Raw genomic sequence first — 20,477 nt, forward strand, 5'->3', positions numbered from 1 at the left:
CATATTACAGAGTGGCAAACTCCGTCAAAGCGGGCCTACAGTAAAACTGGAATGTTCTTCGGAATAACAATTTCTTACCCGAGCAAACAATCAATATTTCATCACAGACTTTTTAGTAGTTCGCGGACTCATGAAATGAACATCTGAATCTGAATCTCTATCTGGAACACACACTGTAGCTTAAATTGGCCGACAACATCAACAATGACAAACCATGCCTTTTCTTTCTAATGTGAATTCCTTTAGTTGTAGCTGGTGCCTTCTCTCGACTCGTGGGTGAAGAAAAGTGACTCAAAGGCAGAGGAGAAGTCCATGAGACGATGAGACTTGCTGACAGTCGGGGCCAATTAGTCTTAGCGCTCAGCTGCTCCCAGGGGAAAGCCGCCCAACATGTCACATTATCTGCTGCATTAAGTCACAGTAAATGCAGCACTGATCATGGCAGAGGGCGCCGAGCCACTCATTCAACAGGTTAGAGGAGATGGTGGCCCGGTCAGGAGAAGGTCTGTCTCTGTTTGTTTAAGTGACAGTTGATGATAATGGCAAAGATTGATGGAGGTGAGCTCAGGATATTGACAAACTGCCTGCGCTTTAATAAAACAGGACATATCCAGACTGATGCTGAACATTCACCAACACTATGAATCTTTCTCGTAAAAGCATACCACAAGTGCAAAAGTTTGATTTCCTCCACGCATTCATTTTGTTTTACTGCGGAAAAGCTGCATGTTAAAACTTGAAGGATGCTGCATAGTCGAAGAATTGATAATCAGCTGCCAGAAAGCATTACACTGACAAACTATGTTGTTAAAATTCCCAATCCAGAAGCACTCAGTGAGTACATGTCCCTGCCAAAGCTGTAGGACTTTGCAAATTTGTTTTTGCAACAAAAGAAAATGTTTAGAAATGTTAAGTCTGAATCTGGATCTCCATTTCCGTGAGTATGTCCATGATGATGGATAATAATAGTAGCAATTTTCATAGCTTTAGAGAGAGGGGTAAAACAAAGCTGATCTCACAATGTTAACAAATACTAGATATCCGGTGCCAAAATTAAACACGTTCCAAATTCTACTCCAAATTTTACTGGACTGCATTTAGAAATTTTAAAGGTTATTACACCAGCAGGGAGATGTACAAAGACAAAGCTCCTTGACAGAGGCAACATGCTGAGATGGGTGTTTTTTTTGCTTTTCACTTCAAGTGACTCTTAGATCTTTCCAAGCTGTTCAAAAAGTGCAGATAAATAAATGGTGAATGGTGATGTTCATCTGTCTCACTCAGTGATGAATGGTTTAGGAACAAATGGCTGCAATCAACCTAAGCATGTACGTGTATAGATTTGGAAATAATTCACAGAGACAGAACAGACTCAGTTTGTAGTTAACAGACTATAAGCTGTTTACAAAATGATTTATGGACTCGGTTGTCTCTTTTTTTTAAGTGGCTGTGATAGCAGAAAAGGAAAAGCTTTGGGGAACAAAGTCTTGTCATCTCATTCTGGTGAGTCCCTGTCCCTGGAAATAGTAGAACCCCCTTTATAACATGGGCCCATAAGAGGATTATTGAAACAGATGCTGAAAAAGGAAATGTTTACCTCAAATGTTCTCAGTGGGCTCGTATGATGAGAGGCAACAAAACAGCACAACAAACAGTGAGTCGATATTGAGTTGCGTTACAGCTTTCAGTGACAGGGGATTCTGTATGAAGTCCCTCAGTCTGTGTCATCATGAATTCTTCCTCCTTATGTCCTGTCTCTGGGGCCCCCCTGTGGCCTTATGAATCACTTCTGCTCTTTACTCTCAACATGCGAGTTATTCACATACTCAGAGAAAAAATAAAGATCCCAGCTCACAGTTTGGACATGTCTACCTCTAAACTCTTATTTTCAATCAGTTTCCCCCCAGAGGCAGCAGATACACATCAAGCTCACAATCTCGTCCCGTCCTTTACGCCTCAGCATTTTAGGAGAGTTTAGCTTCTTATCTGGACAGCCTGTCAAGTGTGTTATTGGAGACAAACTGAATGCCCCTGCCTTAAGTGTATAAAGAGGATATGGGGAGAGACAAACCACCTCTCCATTCAGACTGATGTAAATAAGAGGCTTCTTCATTCTCTTTATGGCTTATTGATTTTTAGTTCGATGGCTGGCTGCAAGACAGAGGAAGAAAAGAAAAAGAGGGTGGGAGAGATAGCCAGAGAGAGAGGCAGAGAGGAGGAGTAGCAACTGAATTCTGATACAGCAGCATCTGTCTGGGAACAAAAGCAGTGCCACCTTAATGACACCTCTCACACCACAAAACAGCAGAAAAAATGAGTAAATAATTGTGAAAAAAACACAGCTAAACAAATCTGGAAGACTGGAACAGAAGCTTTTTGAAACTGAGATAGTGTACGATAATCTTATTGTCAAGATTATTATGATGATTAATGTTTTTTTTGTTGTCTTTTTTGGCATGACTTCATATATGTTTTTTGTCTCAGCTCAAGTATCAAAAACAGTGAAAGTAAGTATGAAAAAAAAGTGTTGAAGCCTCTCTTTCAGATGTGGTGGGAAACCACTCATACTCATGTCATGAGGAGAGTATTCTAATGTTACAGTGAAGGAATTAAGGAGATGAGGTTTCCAGAGTCAAAATCTGAGGTGTTTTTTGATTCTGCAGTCAAATGAGAAGACCGCTTTTGGCACTAATACGCAGCCAAAACATAGGCAGCCAAAACCTTTCACATCAGCTCAGGAAACAGAAAAAGGTTAATATATTGAAATGAATGCTGATTTCTATGCATGGGAAGGAAATGGAGTATTTCTCCAAGAGGAGATGTATCTAAAACTTTCTGTAACTATCTGTTTCCTCCACCTGCTCTTCTTCACCAGAGCTAAATTTGACATGAATACACAAACACAAGCATGTGAGAACACGCTATTCATGCACACATGTAAGCAGACAGGCACATCCACACCATAAGGACCTGTTAGATCACGCTGTCAGCATCTTGTAAACAGCTTGAGGAGCTAAAGCAGCTTTGTGACTCATATATTGTGGAAGAGGAACGGTCATATTTTCTGTGCTAGTTTTCTTCTGCCTTTGGATCTTTAAAAAAAAAAGAAGGAAAAATGGGGACATAAAAGCACCATAAAAGCCTTAAAATACTCAACCCTTCAAGTCTAGATGCTTGTTAATCTGACAAAACATGACAGATATATAAGATGTCATTATGTTTGAAAATGAGCAAAAGTGTGACTGTGATTTGAGCCTCTAGGGGGCAGCACTGTGCACACTGGAAATTTAAAACTTTGGGGAAAACTGAAAAAATACAAACACGCAGTCCAATATATGATGTATGAGACATGTCTTTACACATAACTCATGTCTAAAGTTATTTCAAGTCATGAGGAAATTCCACCACATCTGATCAAACTATTGCCACATTCAATTTATTTTCCTTGTTCATACTTGTTTCATTTCCAGTGGCTCAGCTTCAATGGAGGAGGATAACAGTGCAAAAAGCAAATTAAGATGATTCAGTCTTCAATGGAGAATTCTTATTAAATGTAAGGTTAGAAATAGTGGAAATTACCAACATCTATGAGCATACAAATGCATGAATAATGGCCTACATGAGAGTAGACAGAAAAATGCAGCTATGTCAATACAGGGCACAAGAGACCACTGTAAGTTTAAGGCAGCTCATTATCTGCCATTATTTTGTCAGTTATTCAGTTTTTCTTTTCCTTTCTTTATAAAATGTTTGAAACAAGGGGGGGATCCAATTATAATTTTAAACTCAAAGCTCAAATACACTTAATTTACTGTTGTTTATGAAAAGGAAAAGCATCAAATTATCATAATTAGCTAATTGTAACCACACAATTTAGGGTTTAGCTGTTTTGCTTGAAAACCAGTAAGGACAATTAGCTAGTGGTTTCTGAAAGTTGGATATTCAATAACTTTGCAAACATTTTTAAAAAAAGTTTTCACTTTGTCATTATGCATACTTTCTGACGCCACTGTCATTATTGACATTTGTTAATCCACTAACAGTTTAGTTACCTAACTGTTGCACCTCAAGGCAACTAAATGATCCATCCTGTTTTAAATATGCTGCACAAGAATCTGCTTCTTGAACGACACGAACCATAACCTGGTGAAGTAAAAATTCCTCTGCAGTTTCCCTGGAGGGTTTTCAACCTGAAATAAGTCATGTTTTATGCTGATGACTCCCTCTCTACCACTGAAGCAGCAGTGCACCCAAATTTATGCTCACCGGGACCATTTTATTTTTGACCTTTAACATGTGAAAATGCCATTTGTCTTAGTACTCTAGAAGGGGATTTTGAATAATCTGTGTGTCTGTGTCTATATCTGCATGTGTGCATGTCTGTGTGTACACATGCTTGCCAAGAAAGTAGCTTTTCATTGGAGGTTTTCATGGCTTGAGTCTCTAAATCAAGCTGACAGCTTTCAAATGACCGATTATCATCCCCATAAATTTGCATACTTTCACCAGTGAAAATCATTCCACTCAACATCACAAATACATCAGTCATTAAAATTATATAATATGTTGTAAATCACACTGAGCTAAACTGTGCGGGAATTTTACAGTCTACAATTCACAGGGTGGATGATCGTATAAAACCTTGTATAGGTTCTCTTAAAGCGTAACCTCGGCCCGAAGGCATTCAGTGTTGCCACTTAACAGCATGTATTAAAACCAGAAATTAATTTCAAAGCTTAGTTTATCTCTATATCTTTATAACCTATGTCTGCACTGGCAAGATAGATTAGGCTAGCCAACCATGCAAACATCTCTACAGATCTTCATTAATGTGCATCTCTGCCCTCCCCTCACAGCGAGGCAGGAGACTTGGCCAAGTGCTTGGATGGGAGATGATGAATATAAATGCTTTTCCAAACTTTAAGTCATGATAACAGTTTAAAACGAGCTACAGTAACAAGCACTCTTGCATGGCTGAAAATGGCTTGAAGTGGGAGGGGTGCGATGGGGAGGGGGGGCGTCATCGCATGATCACAGACCGTCACAGAAGCAGAGAGAGGGAGGACTGGGAGGATCACAGTGGTTTGTTTATAAGTCTCATGCTGGTGCTAGCTTGACTTTCACAACTTACATAATTTTATTTTTAAGCAGCTGTTACATTTCTCATTTAAAAATGTAACGTGTCACTCAATAATCTGGCAATTCTGTAAAGTAGGGGGCAGCAGTTAATTAAGCATATTCAAAATTGCAGGAGGTGAAAGTTTTTTTGATAACCTGTATCACAAAATTCTGCAAAAACAATCACAATATGATTTTTTGCTCAACAATTTCTTCTTTTCTTTTCTTATCATGTAAAAGCAGTCCGAATCTACACATATAAGTGGAGGAAACAGAAAAGTCTTAAGAGATGCCTTTGGGTGAAAAGATGAGATAATTAATGTTTACGGTGCTGTGTGTGCAACATGTTAACTGCGCTGACACTAAACACTAGCATCCATATGAGAACGCAACAGGAAGCCCTCCAACTGTACTCATAAATACACACCAACAAGCACACACACACACTAGGCACAGCCACACAAATACACAAGGCTTCAGTCAGCAGCAGAGATCTGCTGAGCAAACAACATGGGCCAGGGCCTGGACAAACACAGGACAGATAAGTATCTGATGCAGAGGGACACAAAGTGATGAAGAAGACACAAAGAAGGGCGCATGAGGCCACTAAATGTGAAGCTTGAAATAGAGTTGGTGTAAGAAATGAATCAGAACGAAAGGGGGAAATTAATGATGGAGGGAAAGATGCAGGGTTGAACGGATGAAGGACAGGTGAGGGAGTGCTTTATGAGTCTGGTCTGATGACCAAAAAAAAGAGAGAGAGATTCTTAAGCTTCACTTCTCTTCATTATGCTTCCACAGGAATAATGAGCCCCAGTCTTTATGGGTTTCCTCTATGGCTGTAATCCGAATTAACAGTCCAGTTCCTCAGCTAGAAATAGCATTGACTTGAGGCTAATTGTAATAAATTGCACAAAGAATAGCTGTAGATGATTGTTGACAGCCCAGCCTATGGGAAACAGTAAAAGTGCGTCTAATTCTACAGTAGGACAAGTGTATTCTCATGCCACAGCATCTGGAATTTATCTGCTCAAATCTCAGGCACACTCCGGGGGAAAAGATAGGAGGGCCCTAAGTGTCATTTAGAGGTGAAATGTTTCACATCCACTGAGTGACAAGAGTACAAGGACTTGCTTGACAAAACTCAATCACATCCTCCAAGAGTCTACCAGGGATAGTAATGGCCCCACAGTGGCTCTTTGTTTCCCAGAGTTAATTCATCAAATTGTGTCTTTTCAAGAGGAAAGGCAACCTGACTGGAGCGCTGGCTCACACGTGTTTTTGATCGGCCTTCAATTTCAGAACTTGGGTCAGGGGTTAGTCAGGCCCACCCCTTCGTCTGACCTCTGCCCTGACCCTTTGCCTTGTCTCGGATTTGTGTACACACATGTTTCAGTGTTCGCGTTCGCTCGGGACTGAGTCGGACCCCCGTCGGTGTGTTTCCTGTGCCTGCGTGGCGCTATTGGTCTCCCGACCGGCACCTTCAGCTTCCCTAAGGTGGTGATGAAAAGACTTCAGAGGCCTGATTCATCTGGGCCAAGGCCTCCTTAATGAAGTGATGAACTCACTCCGAGATGCAGACATGCTCTGGGTGCCGGAGACGCTGATTAGAGAAAGAGCAGGAGGGAGGAGGAAGTAGAGGGGGAAGAGAAGGGAGAACAATCTTCCTCTCTTGAGGTAGAACTGGTCCTTCAATCTCTGCTGCCCCTCTGCTCCAAGTGGAAGAGGATGGAGGATGGAGGATGGGGGGTGGAGGCGGCTTTGGCCAAAAACCCAGGAGTCTGATCCTCATTAAGAAGCACAAAGAACATCAAAGACCAACCTCAAACCTCTATCAGTCAGGAGCACCCAATCCCCATGATATTAAAACTCCCAGGCGCCTTTCAGTGTCAAGTTCTGAGGCAGGCAGAGGGGCTCGGGTGACTCAGGGGTTGGAGGACTTTAAGGTCCTGAAGGTCAATGGAAAAGTTGAGCTAAGTTCTCCTCACATCGGTGATTGGCCACTGCTGAATAAGCTTTCTACTGAGAGGGGAAATAGCAGGAGATGATAACTAGCAGCTGTGGGTAAATGTTAACTAGCAGCTGTGAGTAAAATGTAAAGTATTCAAACAAAAACAAAAACAACACAAATCTCCGTGCTGTCTTCAAACCGAATAGTTTCCTCAGACCTCAGACACGGATCAAAGGTCTGCATTGCTCTCCAGGTACATTTATTCTCTCACTCTGAAGTTGTATCAAGGTCAGTTCTTCTGCTGCCATATAATCCTTATGGCTCTTCCAATAAAGTTAAGAGCCTGTTCTGTACACTGCTGCTGCTAATATAAGGCTAGAGGGCCTCTCAGTGACTATTAAAATAAAAAGTACATACCTGTACATCATTTTTCAAGTGCATACTAATCAACACATTTCTATCACATAAAAAACCCTAACTCATTCTCAAGAAAGAAGGGAACAATTAGAACATAGAAAAATGTTTCCCAATAAAAAAACATGATTTGGGGGAGTTTAATTAAGACTTAAGTTAAAATGCAGGAGAATAAGCTGTAAACTAGGGCCGGGACTTTAACGTGTTAATTACGATTAATTAATTACACAATAATTAATAAACTTTTTTTTTTTTAATTATTTTTTTTTTTCTCACGTGTGTCTACGTGCGGTGCGCCCGCACGCGAGAGAGGCGGCAGTTTGAGAGGCTGACTGGCAGAGATGAAAGCTGGTGAAACGTTAGCCGCCATCTCTGATCTCTGCCTGCACATAGATACACAGACATGGGCGCACGCTAAATGCGCTATATCGCGCTAATTGCTCAGCTGCAGCGCTATATCTATGACCTGTGTCACAGGTGCATCTCATCTCATTATGATAGGACTTCAACCTCAGAGCTGTCTGTCTTCAGACTGTCCTGACCTGTCCCTGAACATCACACAGAGACAACATGGAGCTGCCTGTGTGATTGGTTACTGAGTTTTATTAATGTTTACATCAGGCTGAGTTCAACAAATCAGTTTATGCTACTGTGATTTAAGTAGTTCAATACTACAGTAATCATCATAGTGTATTGGCAGGAAAGACCATTTAATCTGTATGTATCAAATATCGATAATGAATTTATCGATAATTTGCATCCCTAGTCTGTCGGTCTTGGTTAAGTACCACCTTGAATGCTTAAGCTTATGTATTCAGTCATTCAATGGTATACTAAAGTCCATGTGAAAAAAAAATGCTTCTCACTGTTCTCAGGTCAAATATTTATATGCGATTAAAATGCGATTAATTGCGATTAATTAATTAAAAGGCCTCTAATCAATTCGATTAATTTTTTTTATCGAGTCCCGGCCCTACTGTAAACACAACACTGACATAATATTACACTATGAAGTTGCCAAGGAGGACGGTGACCAGCAAAGTAGTGAACAGTAAAACCAAAACAATAAGCTGAAAGACAAACACCCTGTAGAGCTGAAGGGAACCGCAAGGTCTGAAGATAACTGCCTGTGAGTTTGTTAATATGCAAATATTGACTGGTACAACTTTAAATAAAACTATTTTTCAGTAGTGGAGAGACACCTGGCAATGATATTACTATTCAAAATTATGTGGAAAAGTGTGACAAAGCCATTCTTTATGTGAAACCCACAGAGGGAGCAATAAGAAGAAAAAATAAACCCGAAGAAGAAAAAGAAAAATAAGTGAAGTAAATCACCTCACTTTTCTGCACTTCCACTATAGAAGTCGCCGCCCTGGAGCTGATTAGCTGAGCCTGTCAGCTCTTTATACAAATGGACCTGTAACCTTTTCTCTAGAGAGGTATGTAACAAACTATGAGAAAGGTGCACTGCTTGGTTACATTTCAAGGCGAAGATAAATATTGAGCACACATTCCACCCTGGTGGTCCGAAATGTACAGCTGGGCAGACTCAGGTCACAACAACACAGAACTGCTGAAGGGGCTGCTTCTATCACAGACACAACAGCCATCAAACACACACTGATAACTCCTGTTTCAGTGCTGGGACATGAACCCAAATGAAAAGGCACTAAGAGTTTGCACAGTGGGAAAACACACAATGGAGCACCGCAGCTCCTCCAACACACAAATAGGCTCAAACACGAACGCACCCACAGACACAGAATGCATCTGTGTATCATTATCTGAGTTAACACGCAGTTATGCCGTGGTTAGGAGTCACAAAGGTCTTAATAAAACACAATCTCCCACTGGTTTGTGAAAAGCAAATACAGTTGGTGATAGTTCAGACGGAGGACAGCAGACAAAACCCATGCTTTAATTCATCCCGCATGACAAACACAAACATCTAAAGTATCATCAAGCTGTTGTTTTATTCATTGTTCTTGGAAATATTTTCGGCAACATAAGCACTATGAATCAAGAGAGGAGATTATTAAAAGGCTTTTTGACAGCAACACTCTAAAAGTACAGCATCCGTAGGTTGGAGAGTTTTTTTTTGTTTCTTTTTTTTTTTTTTTTGATTGACCGTGAGGAGCTGAGACTGAAGGACCTTGCTGACCTCGCCAAAAGGTCTGATGATTGCTGCCCCCTCTTTGGACCCAACCATTAAATCTCTTACACAACTGCTGGCCTTTGCAGTGGTCCCTGACAGCCAAGTCCGCATCCCTGTAACACGTAGCTCAACATACATAACAGAGAGGCAGCAGAACATATTTGATTGTTAAATATCACTGAGGTTCCCGTGACCACAGCAGCTGTGAGAGCTCAGATAAGCTAAAGCGAAAGGTACGTTATGCTGGGGAGGGCCCGGGAGTGGACACTGTGACAATATCACCACAGTAATCAATCATAACAAAGACTGGGAAGTCTATAGGGAACTACATTAAAATGATAATGTAACCTTGGAAGAGAAAATGTAACTCCACAATGGATAGACAGAATTTTCCATATGTGTGGCTAAATTGAGTGAAAATGAAACTGCAATGATCAGATTTGCCTTTTTCCGTTGTGTGACCACACTACAATGAAAACGGACAGGGTTACGAAGTCAACGGGAAGGTGTTTTTGTTTACTGCATTTGAATAGTGTTCACTGCACTGCAAGACTATGAAATGCCGTTTTTATTTACAAATTGTTAGAAAAATGCATTTTAATGTTCATTGTGACTTAAATATTGCTTAAATGGAAAAATGGGTCACATTGTGTTTATTGTATTTTAATAGTGTCTACTTTCCAGTGAGGTAGGACTTTCAAAATGTGAAACATGATTTCTATTTATTTTCTCTTTAAATAGTAAAACTAACATAAAAATACTAATTGGATTATTTAATTGTCTTTTTTTCTAGAATACCATACATATATGTAGAAATTATGACATGAAAAGACAAAGAGGAATTACATTTTAACTTTGAAGTTTTCATTATCACTTAAACATAGTCCCCTATAGGCAGCCATACTGTATCGTGGGTTAAACATTTTAACTGGTTGCAATCCTGCAACAGAAACGGGACAAAAAACAACAACTGAAAAACATTGTTTTTCACGAGTCGCCAAATTATTCCTCAAATCAAGAAACTTGACCGTAACTGGATTTATATGTGGTAGGTAGGTGAATAAATAGAAAAGGTTCTTAATTAAAAAAATAATCCTTTGTCTTCAGATTACAGTTTGGATCAAAGGATCAACAGCCATTTGCTGATGCCAGCGCCAGAGCTCCACACTTATTGGCAAGCTGGTATTTCATAGACTTTCCAGGGAGTAAAGTGGATTAGCCCAACTTGACCTGAAAATTCTCAGGAAGTGCCAAAGAATCTACTGCAGTGCACAAAGCAATGCGTATATTCATTTCCTCATTCCCACATAGGAAATGTTGCTGATAAAGTTTTTTCTATAAGAAGTTTGCTGATAAAGCAATAGGTCGCTGCTTATTCTGCCACTCAATTTTCCCTCTTATCATCAAAACTGGAACTTGCGACCAGTTGGAGTGGATAATTGCAGTGTGACTGTGCTGAAGGTGTTTCTCATCAGCTGCGGAGGAAGAAGCAGCAGCTGAAATGTGTTGTAGGATCATCACTGAACTTCTCAGCACTTTCTGGATATATGCTTTCCTCCCACAGGCTCTCGCTGTGACCGCGCCCAATCAGTGGCGTCCTATCCACTTATAAACACCCAGTTGTATCGTTGCACTAAACCTCCCATTTATCACATTGACAGGAGTGGCTTGTGGGTTATTGACTGGGAGGGGATTTTTTTCCCATCCGCAAGCTCAGTTATCAAATTAGATACTAAAGCAAAATGTTTGGAATGTGAAATGAGTGGTGTCAGATGCCGTGTTTTTAGCCAAGTGAGCATGAATTGCTTCTAATCAGGAGGAGCTTATCAAATACACAGTATGTTGCCGAGAAAATAAGTCCAGACATGTGTCTCTTATAGGCTATCAGTTGTGTTGTAATCTGTTTTAGTATATTGCATATCAAAGTGATGCATAACTTCCCACAAAGTAGTACTAGATTGCATAACAACATATCAATCATAGCAAGACTCATACGTGAATGTTAACGCACAATATTAGACAATATCCTCATTTGCTTTCTTGCTCAAAGTCTGGTGGTAACTGAGGTCACCAGGAATCCAGCGGAAACTTCAGGAAGTCTCTGCTCCCTGTCAAGAAGTTACTCAACACATACTGTAACCTCAAAGACAGTAAAGACCACAAATGGTCAGGTTTTTGTACGGATAAAAGACACATGACCTGCAGGTGGGTAAGGTTGTGTTGCCAGATTTAATTGGTTCAGGTCTGTTTTAATTGTAAGAAAGTGGCAAGTGTACTTCCCAAAATGTCATACCTCCTTTTATGGTCTTTTACATTGGTAACAATTAGGATTGCAGACACAGGAGTTCTTTTGTGAAAGTGTGTGTGTGTGTGTGCATGCGCGTGTTGTGTGCCTGTGTGTGTGTGTTTGTCTAGGCCGACCTCTGTGGCAGTGATCCAGATCTTTTGATTGATTTGCAAAGTCATTAAAATCACAGTTGGTGAATAAGAGACTTGATATCGTCAGCATGGAGTTTGAAGATAAGCCCAAGATAAACCTAATTACCAGGTACCTACCCACACACACATACACACACACACACACACACACACACACACACACACACACTTAATATTAAGCGTCAGTGCACAACCTTACGTGCATAAACACTGCCTTCATTTTCTCCCACACGTACCTATTTGATATTTTCCTTTGAACATGACCTCGCCGCAACATCAAAGGAGAGGCTATTTGACTTCTCAGTCATCTGTGTCCAAATCAATTTTTTGTTCCTGTTGCTTCTTTAAAAAAAAGAAGAAAAAAAGCACAGTGTCATCGGAGCTGGCATCATGCATCATTAGTGCTTGGGGAGTGCATGCAGAGAAAGTTATTACACCCTGTATCACAGCAGCACAGGAATACAGCCACATCGCCTCTAATCATCAATAAAGAAGCGCCGAAATTTCAAGACCCGTTGCTCAGGACGGATGAATGACAACTGCGCCTGAGAGCTGTGGCACCCTCTGGGAGTCATCATTTTAACTGTGTATATTCCCTTCTGTGTATCCGATCCTCCCAGACTTAAGATGACAATAAACAAGACAGAAGTGTCTGTTTACTCCCCAGCCGATTCCACAGGCGACATAAGAGCAATGGTGGGGGGATGACAACGCTGTGGTGTCTACAGGCGCCGAGCAGCGAGCGCCGACTCAGCTGCAGCAGCAACAAAGTGGCTTTAAGTGCCTGGTGCTGAGATGTGAATGTGTCACCTGTTGCTGCTAAACAGGTGAGCTTCATTATCTCCCTATTCTTCATATCTGAAGGTGGTGAAATTTTGCATCAACATCATGTGCTGTGCTGTGCTTTTTTTTTTGAGCGAGAACTATGGGATACTTCATCACGTCCTTTTCAGGAAGGAACTCATGATGGAGATTCAATGAGGAAATAAGAAAGCTGGGAAAAAATAAATAAATAAAAACAGGAAAACATCTGGTTCCTCTCCACATAACACCGGCATCCCGCTGCTGGAGAGACAGAGAAGTCAGGAGAGGATGGATAATTCATTAGGCATGCAAACTTTTGTGATGCAAAGCCATTCAGCGAGACAGAGAATTACTCAAACAGGAGTAATTCTAGCCGTAGGACACCAATCTACTGTACAAAACATATTGCAACCCTATTGTAAATCTCTGTGCTATATCATCTTTTTTCTTTTTTTTGGGTCTCAAAATACAGTCTCTCTTTGACCTAATTTCTCAGAGTGACCTTTATGTTAACTCGCCTTTCTCACAGACGCTTTAATGAGGGAACAAAATGTCACAAGTCAGAAGATATTCTGCAATGTTTTTTCAAGAATAGGCCAAAGAGAAGCAAAGTACTTTTACTTTCTGTAACATTAGTGGCCAGAATGATGTTAAAGGTTCAGTGTGTAATAATTGGCTAGGTTTATTGGCAAAATCTGATATACTACCCATGAATATATTTGCATAAGTGTATAATTGCTATAAAATAAAATCAGTTTGGTTTTCGTAGCTTTATAATTCTTCTTTCATAGCAAGGGTCTTGCTTTAGAGAGTGTCACCATCTTGCGCTGCCATGTTTGTATGGCAGCCCGAACGGAAAATCCGGCCAGAACAGAGAGCACCTTTCGTGTGCATAAATAAACCAACAAAGAAGCAGGTGGAAGGAAAGAAGAAGGAGTAGGAAACAGCAGACATATCGTAAAATGGTTAAGACCTTCACCTCATCGCTCCATGCTCCTGAAATACTCCCACTCGTCCCAGTCGTGGTAAACAAGTTTTTTTGTCCTCGGAGTGCTGCAAACTAGAATCTGAACGCTGAATATCACAGTTTTAGCCCCATATTACACACTGGACCTTTAAAAGGTCAAGCAAAAATGGAGCTTAAATACACTTAAATATTTTCAAAATATGGTCCCGCTGTATGTTAGGCTTCTACGAAATTCCTTTAAGTATTCTGATTTCTATTTTCACAAACATAAACAGCCCTTTCAGCTGAATGATGTAAAATAAAATGCAGAATAAATACGAATCAACACCATCGTAATACAGGCATTATAAATTGCATTGAAAATATATTTTCAGCAAAACCTCATGCATGCAGACTGTGACTTAAAAGTACACTCAGTATGTGAGCAACAGAAAAACAAAGTGGTTATCAACTCAAGGTTGCCACCTTATATCACAGAGCAACATCCCCAGTTAAAGCTAGAAAAACAAGAGGACATTACTCCCGGGCAGAGAAAACCACAGCGTACCCTTAAATCTTTGTGTTTTACACTCTGAGAGGAACTTAAGAGCCCTTAGGGGACAGGGTTTTAATCCGCTGTGAAAACAGCTGTTTGGCATCGCAAGGGCCTGGCTATTTCCAGAATGATCATCTCAAGTGCCTATCCACTGTGATCAGCATCTTCAGCAGGACAGAAAGCCTACTAGACGTGGCATTTGACACCTTCTCTGAGAGGACAGCAGATCAGTAAAAGGTGACATTAATAGTAGTGAGTGAACTATCTATAGAAAATATGTCTAATGAAATTAAGGCCATGTTTTATCCTTACCTTCACGTCTATTTGATTTGCTTTCTCAGAGAATTAGACGCTGTGAAGACAGGATGTGCCCCTGGTTTCTAAAGCTTGACACTGGGTGCAGACGCCATCTGCATTCCTGAGCTGGTACAGAAGCACATTCTGTGATTATCATTCCAACACAGCATTTCACATTTCCCATCGGCAATCGCATGAGGACAAAGAGTGATAACATGGTGCTATGTTTATTATTTGTCCTGGACATCCTGACAAAGAAACATTGATAAGTGACTCCAACGGTGTATTTTTACCTCCGGCAAAGTGGAAACTCATCCAAAGTGAGTGTTAATAAGCTAATGGAGTCAGCAGCACTGCATGGACTCCTGTTAATGATGACAGATTGTTTTTACTGCTAAGCACTGGTGTAGTGTAAAACAAATTCTTAGACAAGGAAAAAATAATACCTACCTTTTGTTAGAGAATCTCATTAAAGTAATGTCAGGTGAGGTATTACATTAGCATATGCAAATATCTTTCACTTTTTAAAACACCCAAGATACAGATACCACCCTGTTGTCTTCATTTGAATGTACAATCTGCAACTTTTCACACATTTGCAGTAAAAGTTTTTCACAAACAAGCTGTTTAATTATTGGTGTTATTGCTTCCTATTGTTGGTCCACAAGGACAATTTCACCGTCTGCAATATGCACACAAATATCTTATTAACTTTAACTGATGAATGGACAGCTGTGACAGACCACATTCAGTCAGTAGCACTTCTCCATACTGCACAGCATGTTTGCAATGTGATACATACCTCAGAAAGGTGGAGGCTTTAGTCCTCAGACATAAGATATGCAAACATAAGCTGTTTATAACAGCTTTTTAATATCATATTGCATGATAGCATCTCTACTTTTTTTTTGTTTGGCTGCTGCTGTGTAGCCACCATTCTGGTTAAAAGTCACACTTCAAAGCTGGATTATAGTTTATTTCATCCCCAATTCAATTCCATTATTACAATCATTTAATTTAAGGCTACAAGTATTTCAGTAACTGGGACATTCAGACTAATGGTTGAGAGACATAATATAACCACAATGTCCATGGTTCAATTCCAGGTGATTATTTTTTGCTGCATATTATATCCGTCTATCGCTCTCCATTGGTCAACAAAACAAAACAGCAGTAGCACAAAAAAGTGTGCTAAATAAGATTATCAACAAATTATTAGAGTAATTGTTTAACTGGAAAACAATGACATGTGCATATGGCTACTTCATTAAATTGCTTGTTATGTCTGACCCAAAGTTCAAACCAGAGTGTATACAGTTTAGCATCTCATTAGACAGAAGAAAGAGGAAAAATGTTATAAATAAGAACCTGGACTGTGGTAATATCTGGCAATATTGCTCAATAGATAATGATGAACAATTAATAGAATCAAAGTAGTTACCTGTTTGTTTTCTGTTTGACTGATTGACTAATAAATGTTAAATTTCCCCTCAGGGATTAAATAAAGTATTTCTAATTTCTAATTTCTAATAATAAATGCATCGCCTATTTGTACTGTATATGGCTATAGCTAAACTGGAATAATATCTAGGGCTGGTTGGTTTAATAAATAATATCATCTCAAATAAGTAATAGCAGTCTCATTACATATAGGAAATGTGTGTACATTAAGGGCAAAAGGCATTTAATCGCACTGTGGACAGAGTAGAAGCAGATGGTTGTTGAAAGAAGGAGGAGGATTGCTGCAGATCAACAGAAAATTTGGACTCACAACAAGTCTATTTAATTATCTTGGCTTTGAGGACAAAGAGACATGACAGAGTGAAGTTTATGGAGAAAGACCATGGAATGAGCCACAGTAACAATCATCAGTTAAGAGCGTTTCTTGGCAGAGAGTGAACCAAGGAGCAATTTAAGCTGTTCCTTACGAAGATCAAGTTAGCTGATGTAGCTGGATGCTAAAGTGCTCCACTCTCTCTCTCTTCATGAGAATCGCTGCCAGACTGATGGAAATAGAGAAGCCCATATCTCCATTCAGCCATCCAATCAAGACTTCATATCTGTCTCCAGACACTGTTGACATAATCTTCTAATGTTGTTGGAAACTTGAGATGAACGAACACTGAGGCTGAGAGAGCAGCTGCCATCGTCGCCGCTTTAGCCAGTGAATGTTCAGCTATCAGATGACAAAGTCAAAGCATAGTACATATGTAGAAGGATGGTGATATGAATGAGGACCAATATTATAGCTCCTGTCTAAGTCTAAAGTCTAAACGTCATGCCAAGTGATGACGGCAGTGCTTGTTAGTATTAAACAAATTTGGAGATGTCTGGTATCAGAGGTGAGAACCAGGATAGAGCTATTCTGGCTCTTTGCAATGAAAACATGTCTCAAACTCTCAAGAAGTAATCACTGAAGTCAAAATGAAACAGTGGAAACATGATTCAACATAGTCATAAACAAGGGAGAAACATGCCTTCAGATGGATCTCCAAGATTGAACTGGTACATGTGGTATATAGTTTAATATCGTCCATGATGCAACCAAAATAAATATTTGTTAAACAACTTGACCTCGCCTTCAAAACCACATCCACACTAAACATGTTTTTTAATATTTCAGCCTTCAAGCCACATTAACCCAGAGTTTCTTGCTACCAAAAACAAATTACCCAAGGCAATCTCAGAAATGGATACGTCTGGCCTTTTTGAAAAGTATTCACATACAATTTTCAACCTCTCACAACCTTCATTTAGCAAATAACAGCCTTTTCCCACTGCATTATGAATGCTCAACTTGAGTAGACTTTTTTAAAGCAGAAGTAAGCGATCCGGTCGTTTTGGCTAATGCTGCGTTCCAGGCAGGCTTTTGAAACCGTAAATTACAGCTTCAAGTCACGACTTACGACTTTGTAGCGTTCCAGGCAACCCACTCGTGTTTCTCCGACCTGTTTTACCTGTGAAAGTCACTATAACGGCCACTCGTAACTTCTGACCCGTGAACTCGCACCAGATCGAACTGGTATGACTTCACAGGTCGGAAAAACACGAGTTACGGGTTGCCTTGAACGCACCATAACATCTTGTCAGCCGATGGAGTTAGCAGCCCCCGCCCTCGTCATGGATCTATTGGTCCTCGTCCCTACGTCACCACATTCAGGCACATCCCTTGGCTGCACACACAGAGAGGACCGCCCCTTTATGCCGTTCTCTCTCCTCATTGGATAAAACTTGTAGGATACGAGAAAAGTTTTCTCCTCGGCTCAGAGCAGAGCAGAGTGACTGACAGACCCGTGTTTCGGTCCAAACACTCTATAGAAGTGATTGCTGTCGGAAGATAGAACTATTTAAGACTTATATTAACACAAAAATATCGCTTACTTCTGCTTTAAGGGACTTTGGATGACCTTCACCAAGGTACCAAACAAGCCAGTAAGACAGCAAAGGCTGATGTGAAAACACTGGAGACTGCTGATTGATCAGAAAGAATCATCACTCCTATGTCATCACTGGCTGAGACATAGAACAAAGACAGCATTTTTAAAAAGCCAAGCCAATGCCCACCGGTCACTCTAGCCCCTCACATTTCTGTTTCTGGCCGCCGAGGAGGTGCAGATGTTCCTCTGTGCAGAATCCCTTCCATATCCTTCATTGTACATGTTTGTCTAATGTTTAAGATGATGTCATGGTGGCTTTATGTGTGTTGTCGCCATAGTAATAATGCTGCATTGAGGGACTTTGGAAAAGTACCTAGAGGAGCCAAAAGGAGACCGAAGTGGAAAGGTTAAAGTAATAATCTGTCAACCTTTCATGTAATTCTCATCCATTTGCTGCTACGCAACTGGCACACACAGCACAGCAATGATTCGACATATAGCCTGTTTATAAAGCCTTTGAATTTGCTTTACTGAGGCTGTCCTGGAAAACTTCTCTGGCACTCAGAAATGAGTGTTTTTCATGCCGGGTGCAGCAGCAACAGCGAGGAAAAGATGATAGTTAATAGGCTTCCCTCTTTAATAAACTTCTCATATCTGCTGTGGTATTTCATCTGAGTGACGCCAAGATCATTAGCTGCTATAGGAGTAAGAAAATGATTGGAGTGATGGATGAGCTACTTTTCTTCTGCAATCTAGTTATTTGCATTTCACGTGTCTAATATGAAGAGCGAATGAGTATTAAATCTTGGCTATCTATCTCTGAGAGATAAATGTTGAATGGGAAAGTGGTCCCAGACTTTTGGACCCCATTGTAAAGGCCAGTTCAATAAGTCCAGCAGCAAGGTCTTGAATGGGGAATGGTTGTGAGGTTGTGCATGTGGATGTAATATATGAGAGTCTGTCTGGGAGTGTGTACATCAGAGCGAGAGAGAGAGAGAAGGAGAAGGGACTGAAACTTGACCCCACTGTCACTTGCCCCTGGACAGCAGAGAGAAACGGATGGGCTGAGTCAGAATGTGTGGTTTGCTGCTGAAGCTGCCGTTCTGTCTTTCCACGCACCGACCCAGCATGCCCTGCATCCAACCTGAGCTCAACCTCGCACACGATGTCAGCACTTCTCGTCCTGCCGTCCACATGCATGCCATTGATGGACTGTGACAAAACACGCAAAAACACAAACATCAAACTGCCAGAACAGCTGCCATCGTGGATAGAAATACATGGCAAAACACGCATATTGCGGCGTCATAAAAACCAGAGTGTAATGTGGATGCACCCCTCCGGAGGGCTTTGCAGCAAACTGGCAATTTTCCATTGCATCCTTACTCACGTGTCCCGTCACTCAACCTGTCACCATGGAGATGAGCTCAGCTTGTGTGCGTCTCATGCTGTAGTGCATACACTGCAGCACATAGCAGCAGAGGCAGGCACAGCTGACACAGTCACACCTCATAAGCTATCTGAAGCACATCTTTAAACAATCCACTCCAGCAATAAATGAAAAAAAAAAGAAAAAAGAAATACACTGCTTCCACTTAATAGCCTGGCTATTAGGTGCAGTGAAAAGGCATCCCAAGGTGAGCATCACCTTACTACGACAGAGCATGAGAAGTGTTACACTCACTGAGGAGACCTGAGGACAAAAAGTTAGCAGCGACACGTAAAGGGCAACTGCCACTTCAGGTAAGTGTATTAAGCGGGGACTGAATGGGATCACACCAGTGATGCCCATGCAAAGTGGATCGCAGGTTAAGGGTCAACACAGCCTCTGCAAACCAGTCATGCAAGGGGAACGCTAGCACTGGGAGTACAACCAGCAGCATACAGCCCATGAGAAGCAAAAACGTATACGGTCTGAAACTGTCACCACGGTCGGTGAAAGAGATAAGATGGCAAATATATTGTTTGATAAAGTGAAGGCACAATGGGAATATCTATTAAAAATCTATACTTTAGCATCTGAGATTTTTCCTTGATTGTATGGTTAAGGAGAAATTATTTTTGGCATGTAATCATGCATTGTTAGGGTAATGGTGCACAGCTGTTTCCCATCACTAAAGACAGCTGATGTTTTAACTGTAATCACTTACAACATCTTGGCTATTACAACACCATACATGAGAGATCAGGGAAGAATTTTTCCAATGGGGATTCTTATGTGAAAGTAGATTGAACTCTTTCTTTCTCTTGTATGAACTATACTGAATATTATTAATATTAATCTTGACAATGACAAGCCTCATAAGTCCTGCCCTGAAATAAGCCAAAGGCAGTTTTTCCCATGTATTTTTTTTTTTCTTAAAGAGTTTCTGGTTAAACAGAGAAAATCAAGGTCAGAAACAGAAACAGAAATGAAA

General features: G+C 40.6%; 1 protein-coding gene across 22 annotated transcripts in view; it reads right to left on the reverse strand.

The window, feature by feature from the left end:
- kiaa1217 (KIAA1217 ortholog) overlaps positions 1–20,477 on the reverse strand; it is a 113,863-nt gene that overhangs the window by 92,927 nt on the left and 459 nt on the right. The gene's annotated exons all lie outside the window — the stretch shown is intronic.

The sequence above is a fragment of the Trachurus japonicus genome, chromosome 20, assembly GCF_045865225.1.
Source record: "Trachurus japonicus isolate A0001 chromosome 20, Traja_1.0".
NCBI lineage: Eukaryota > Metazoa > Chordata > Actinopteri > Carangiformes > Carangidae > Trachurus > Trachurus japonicus.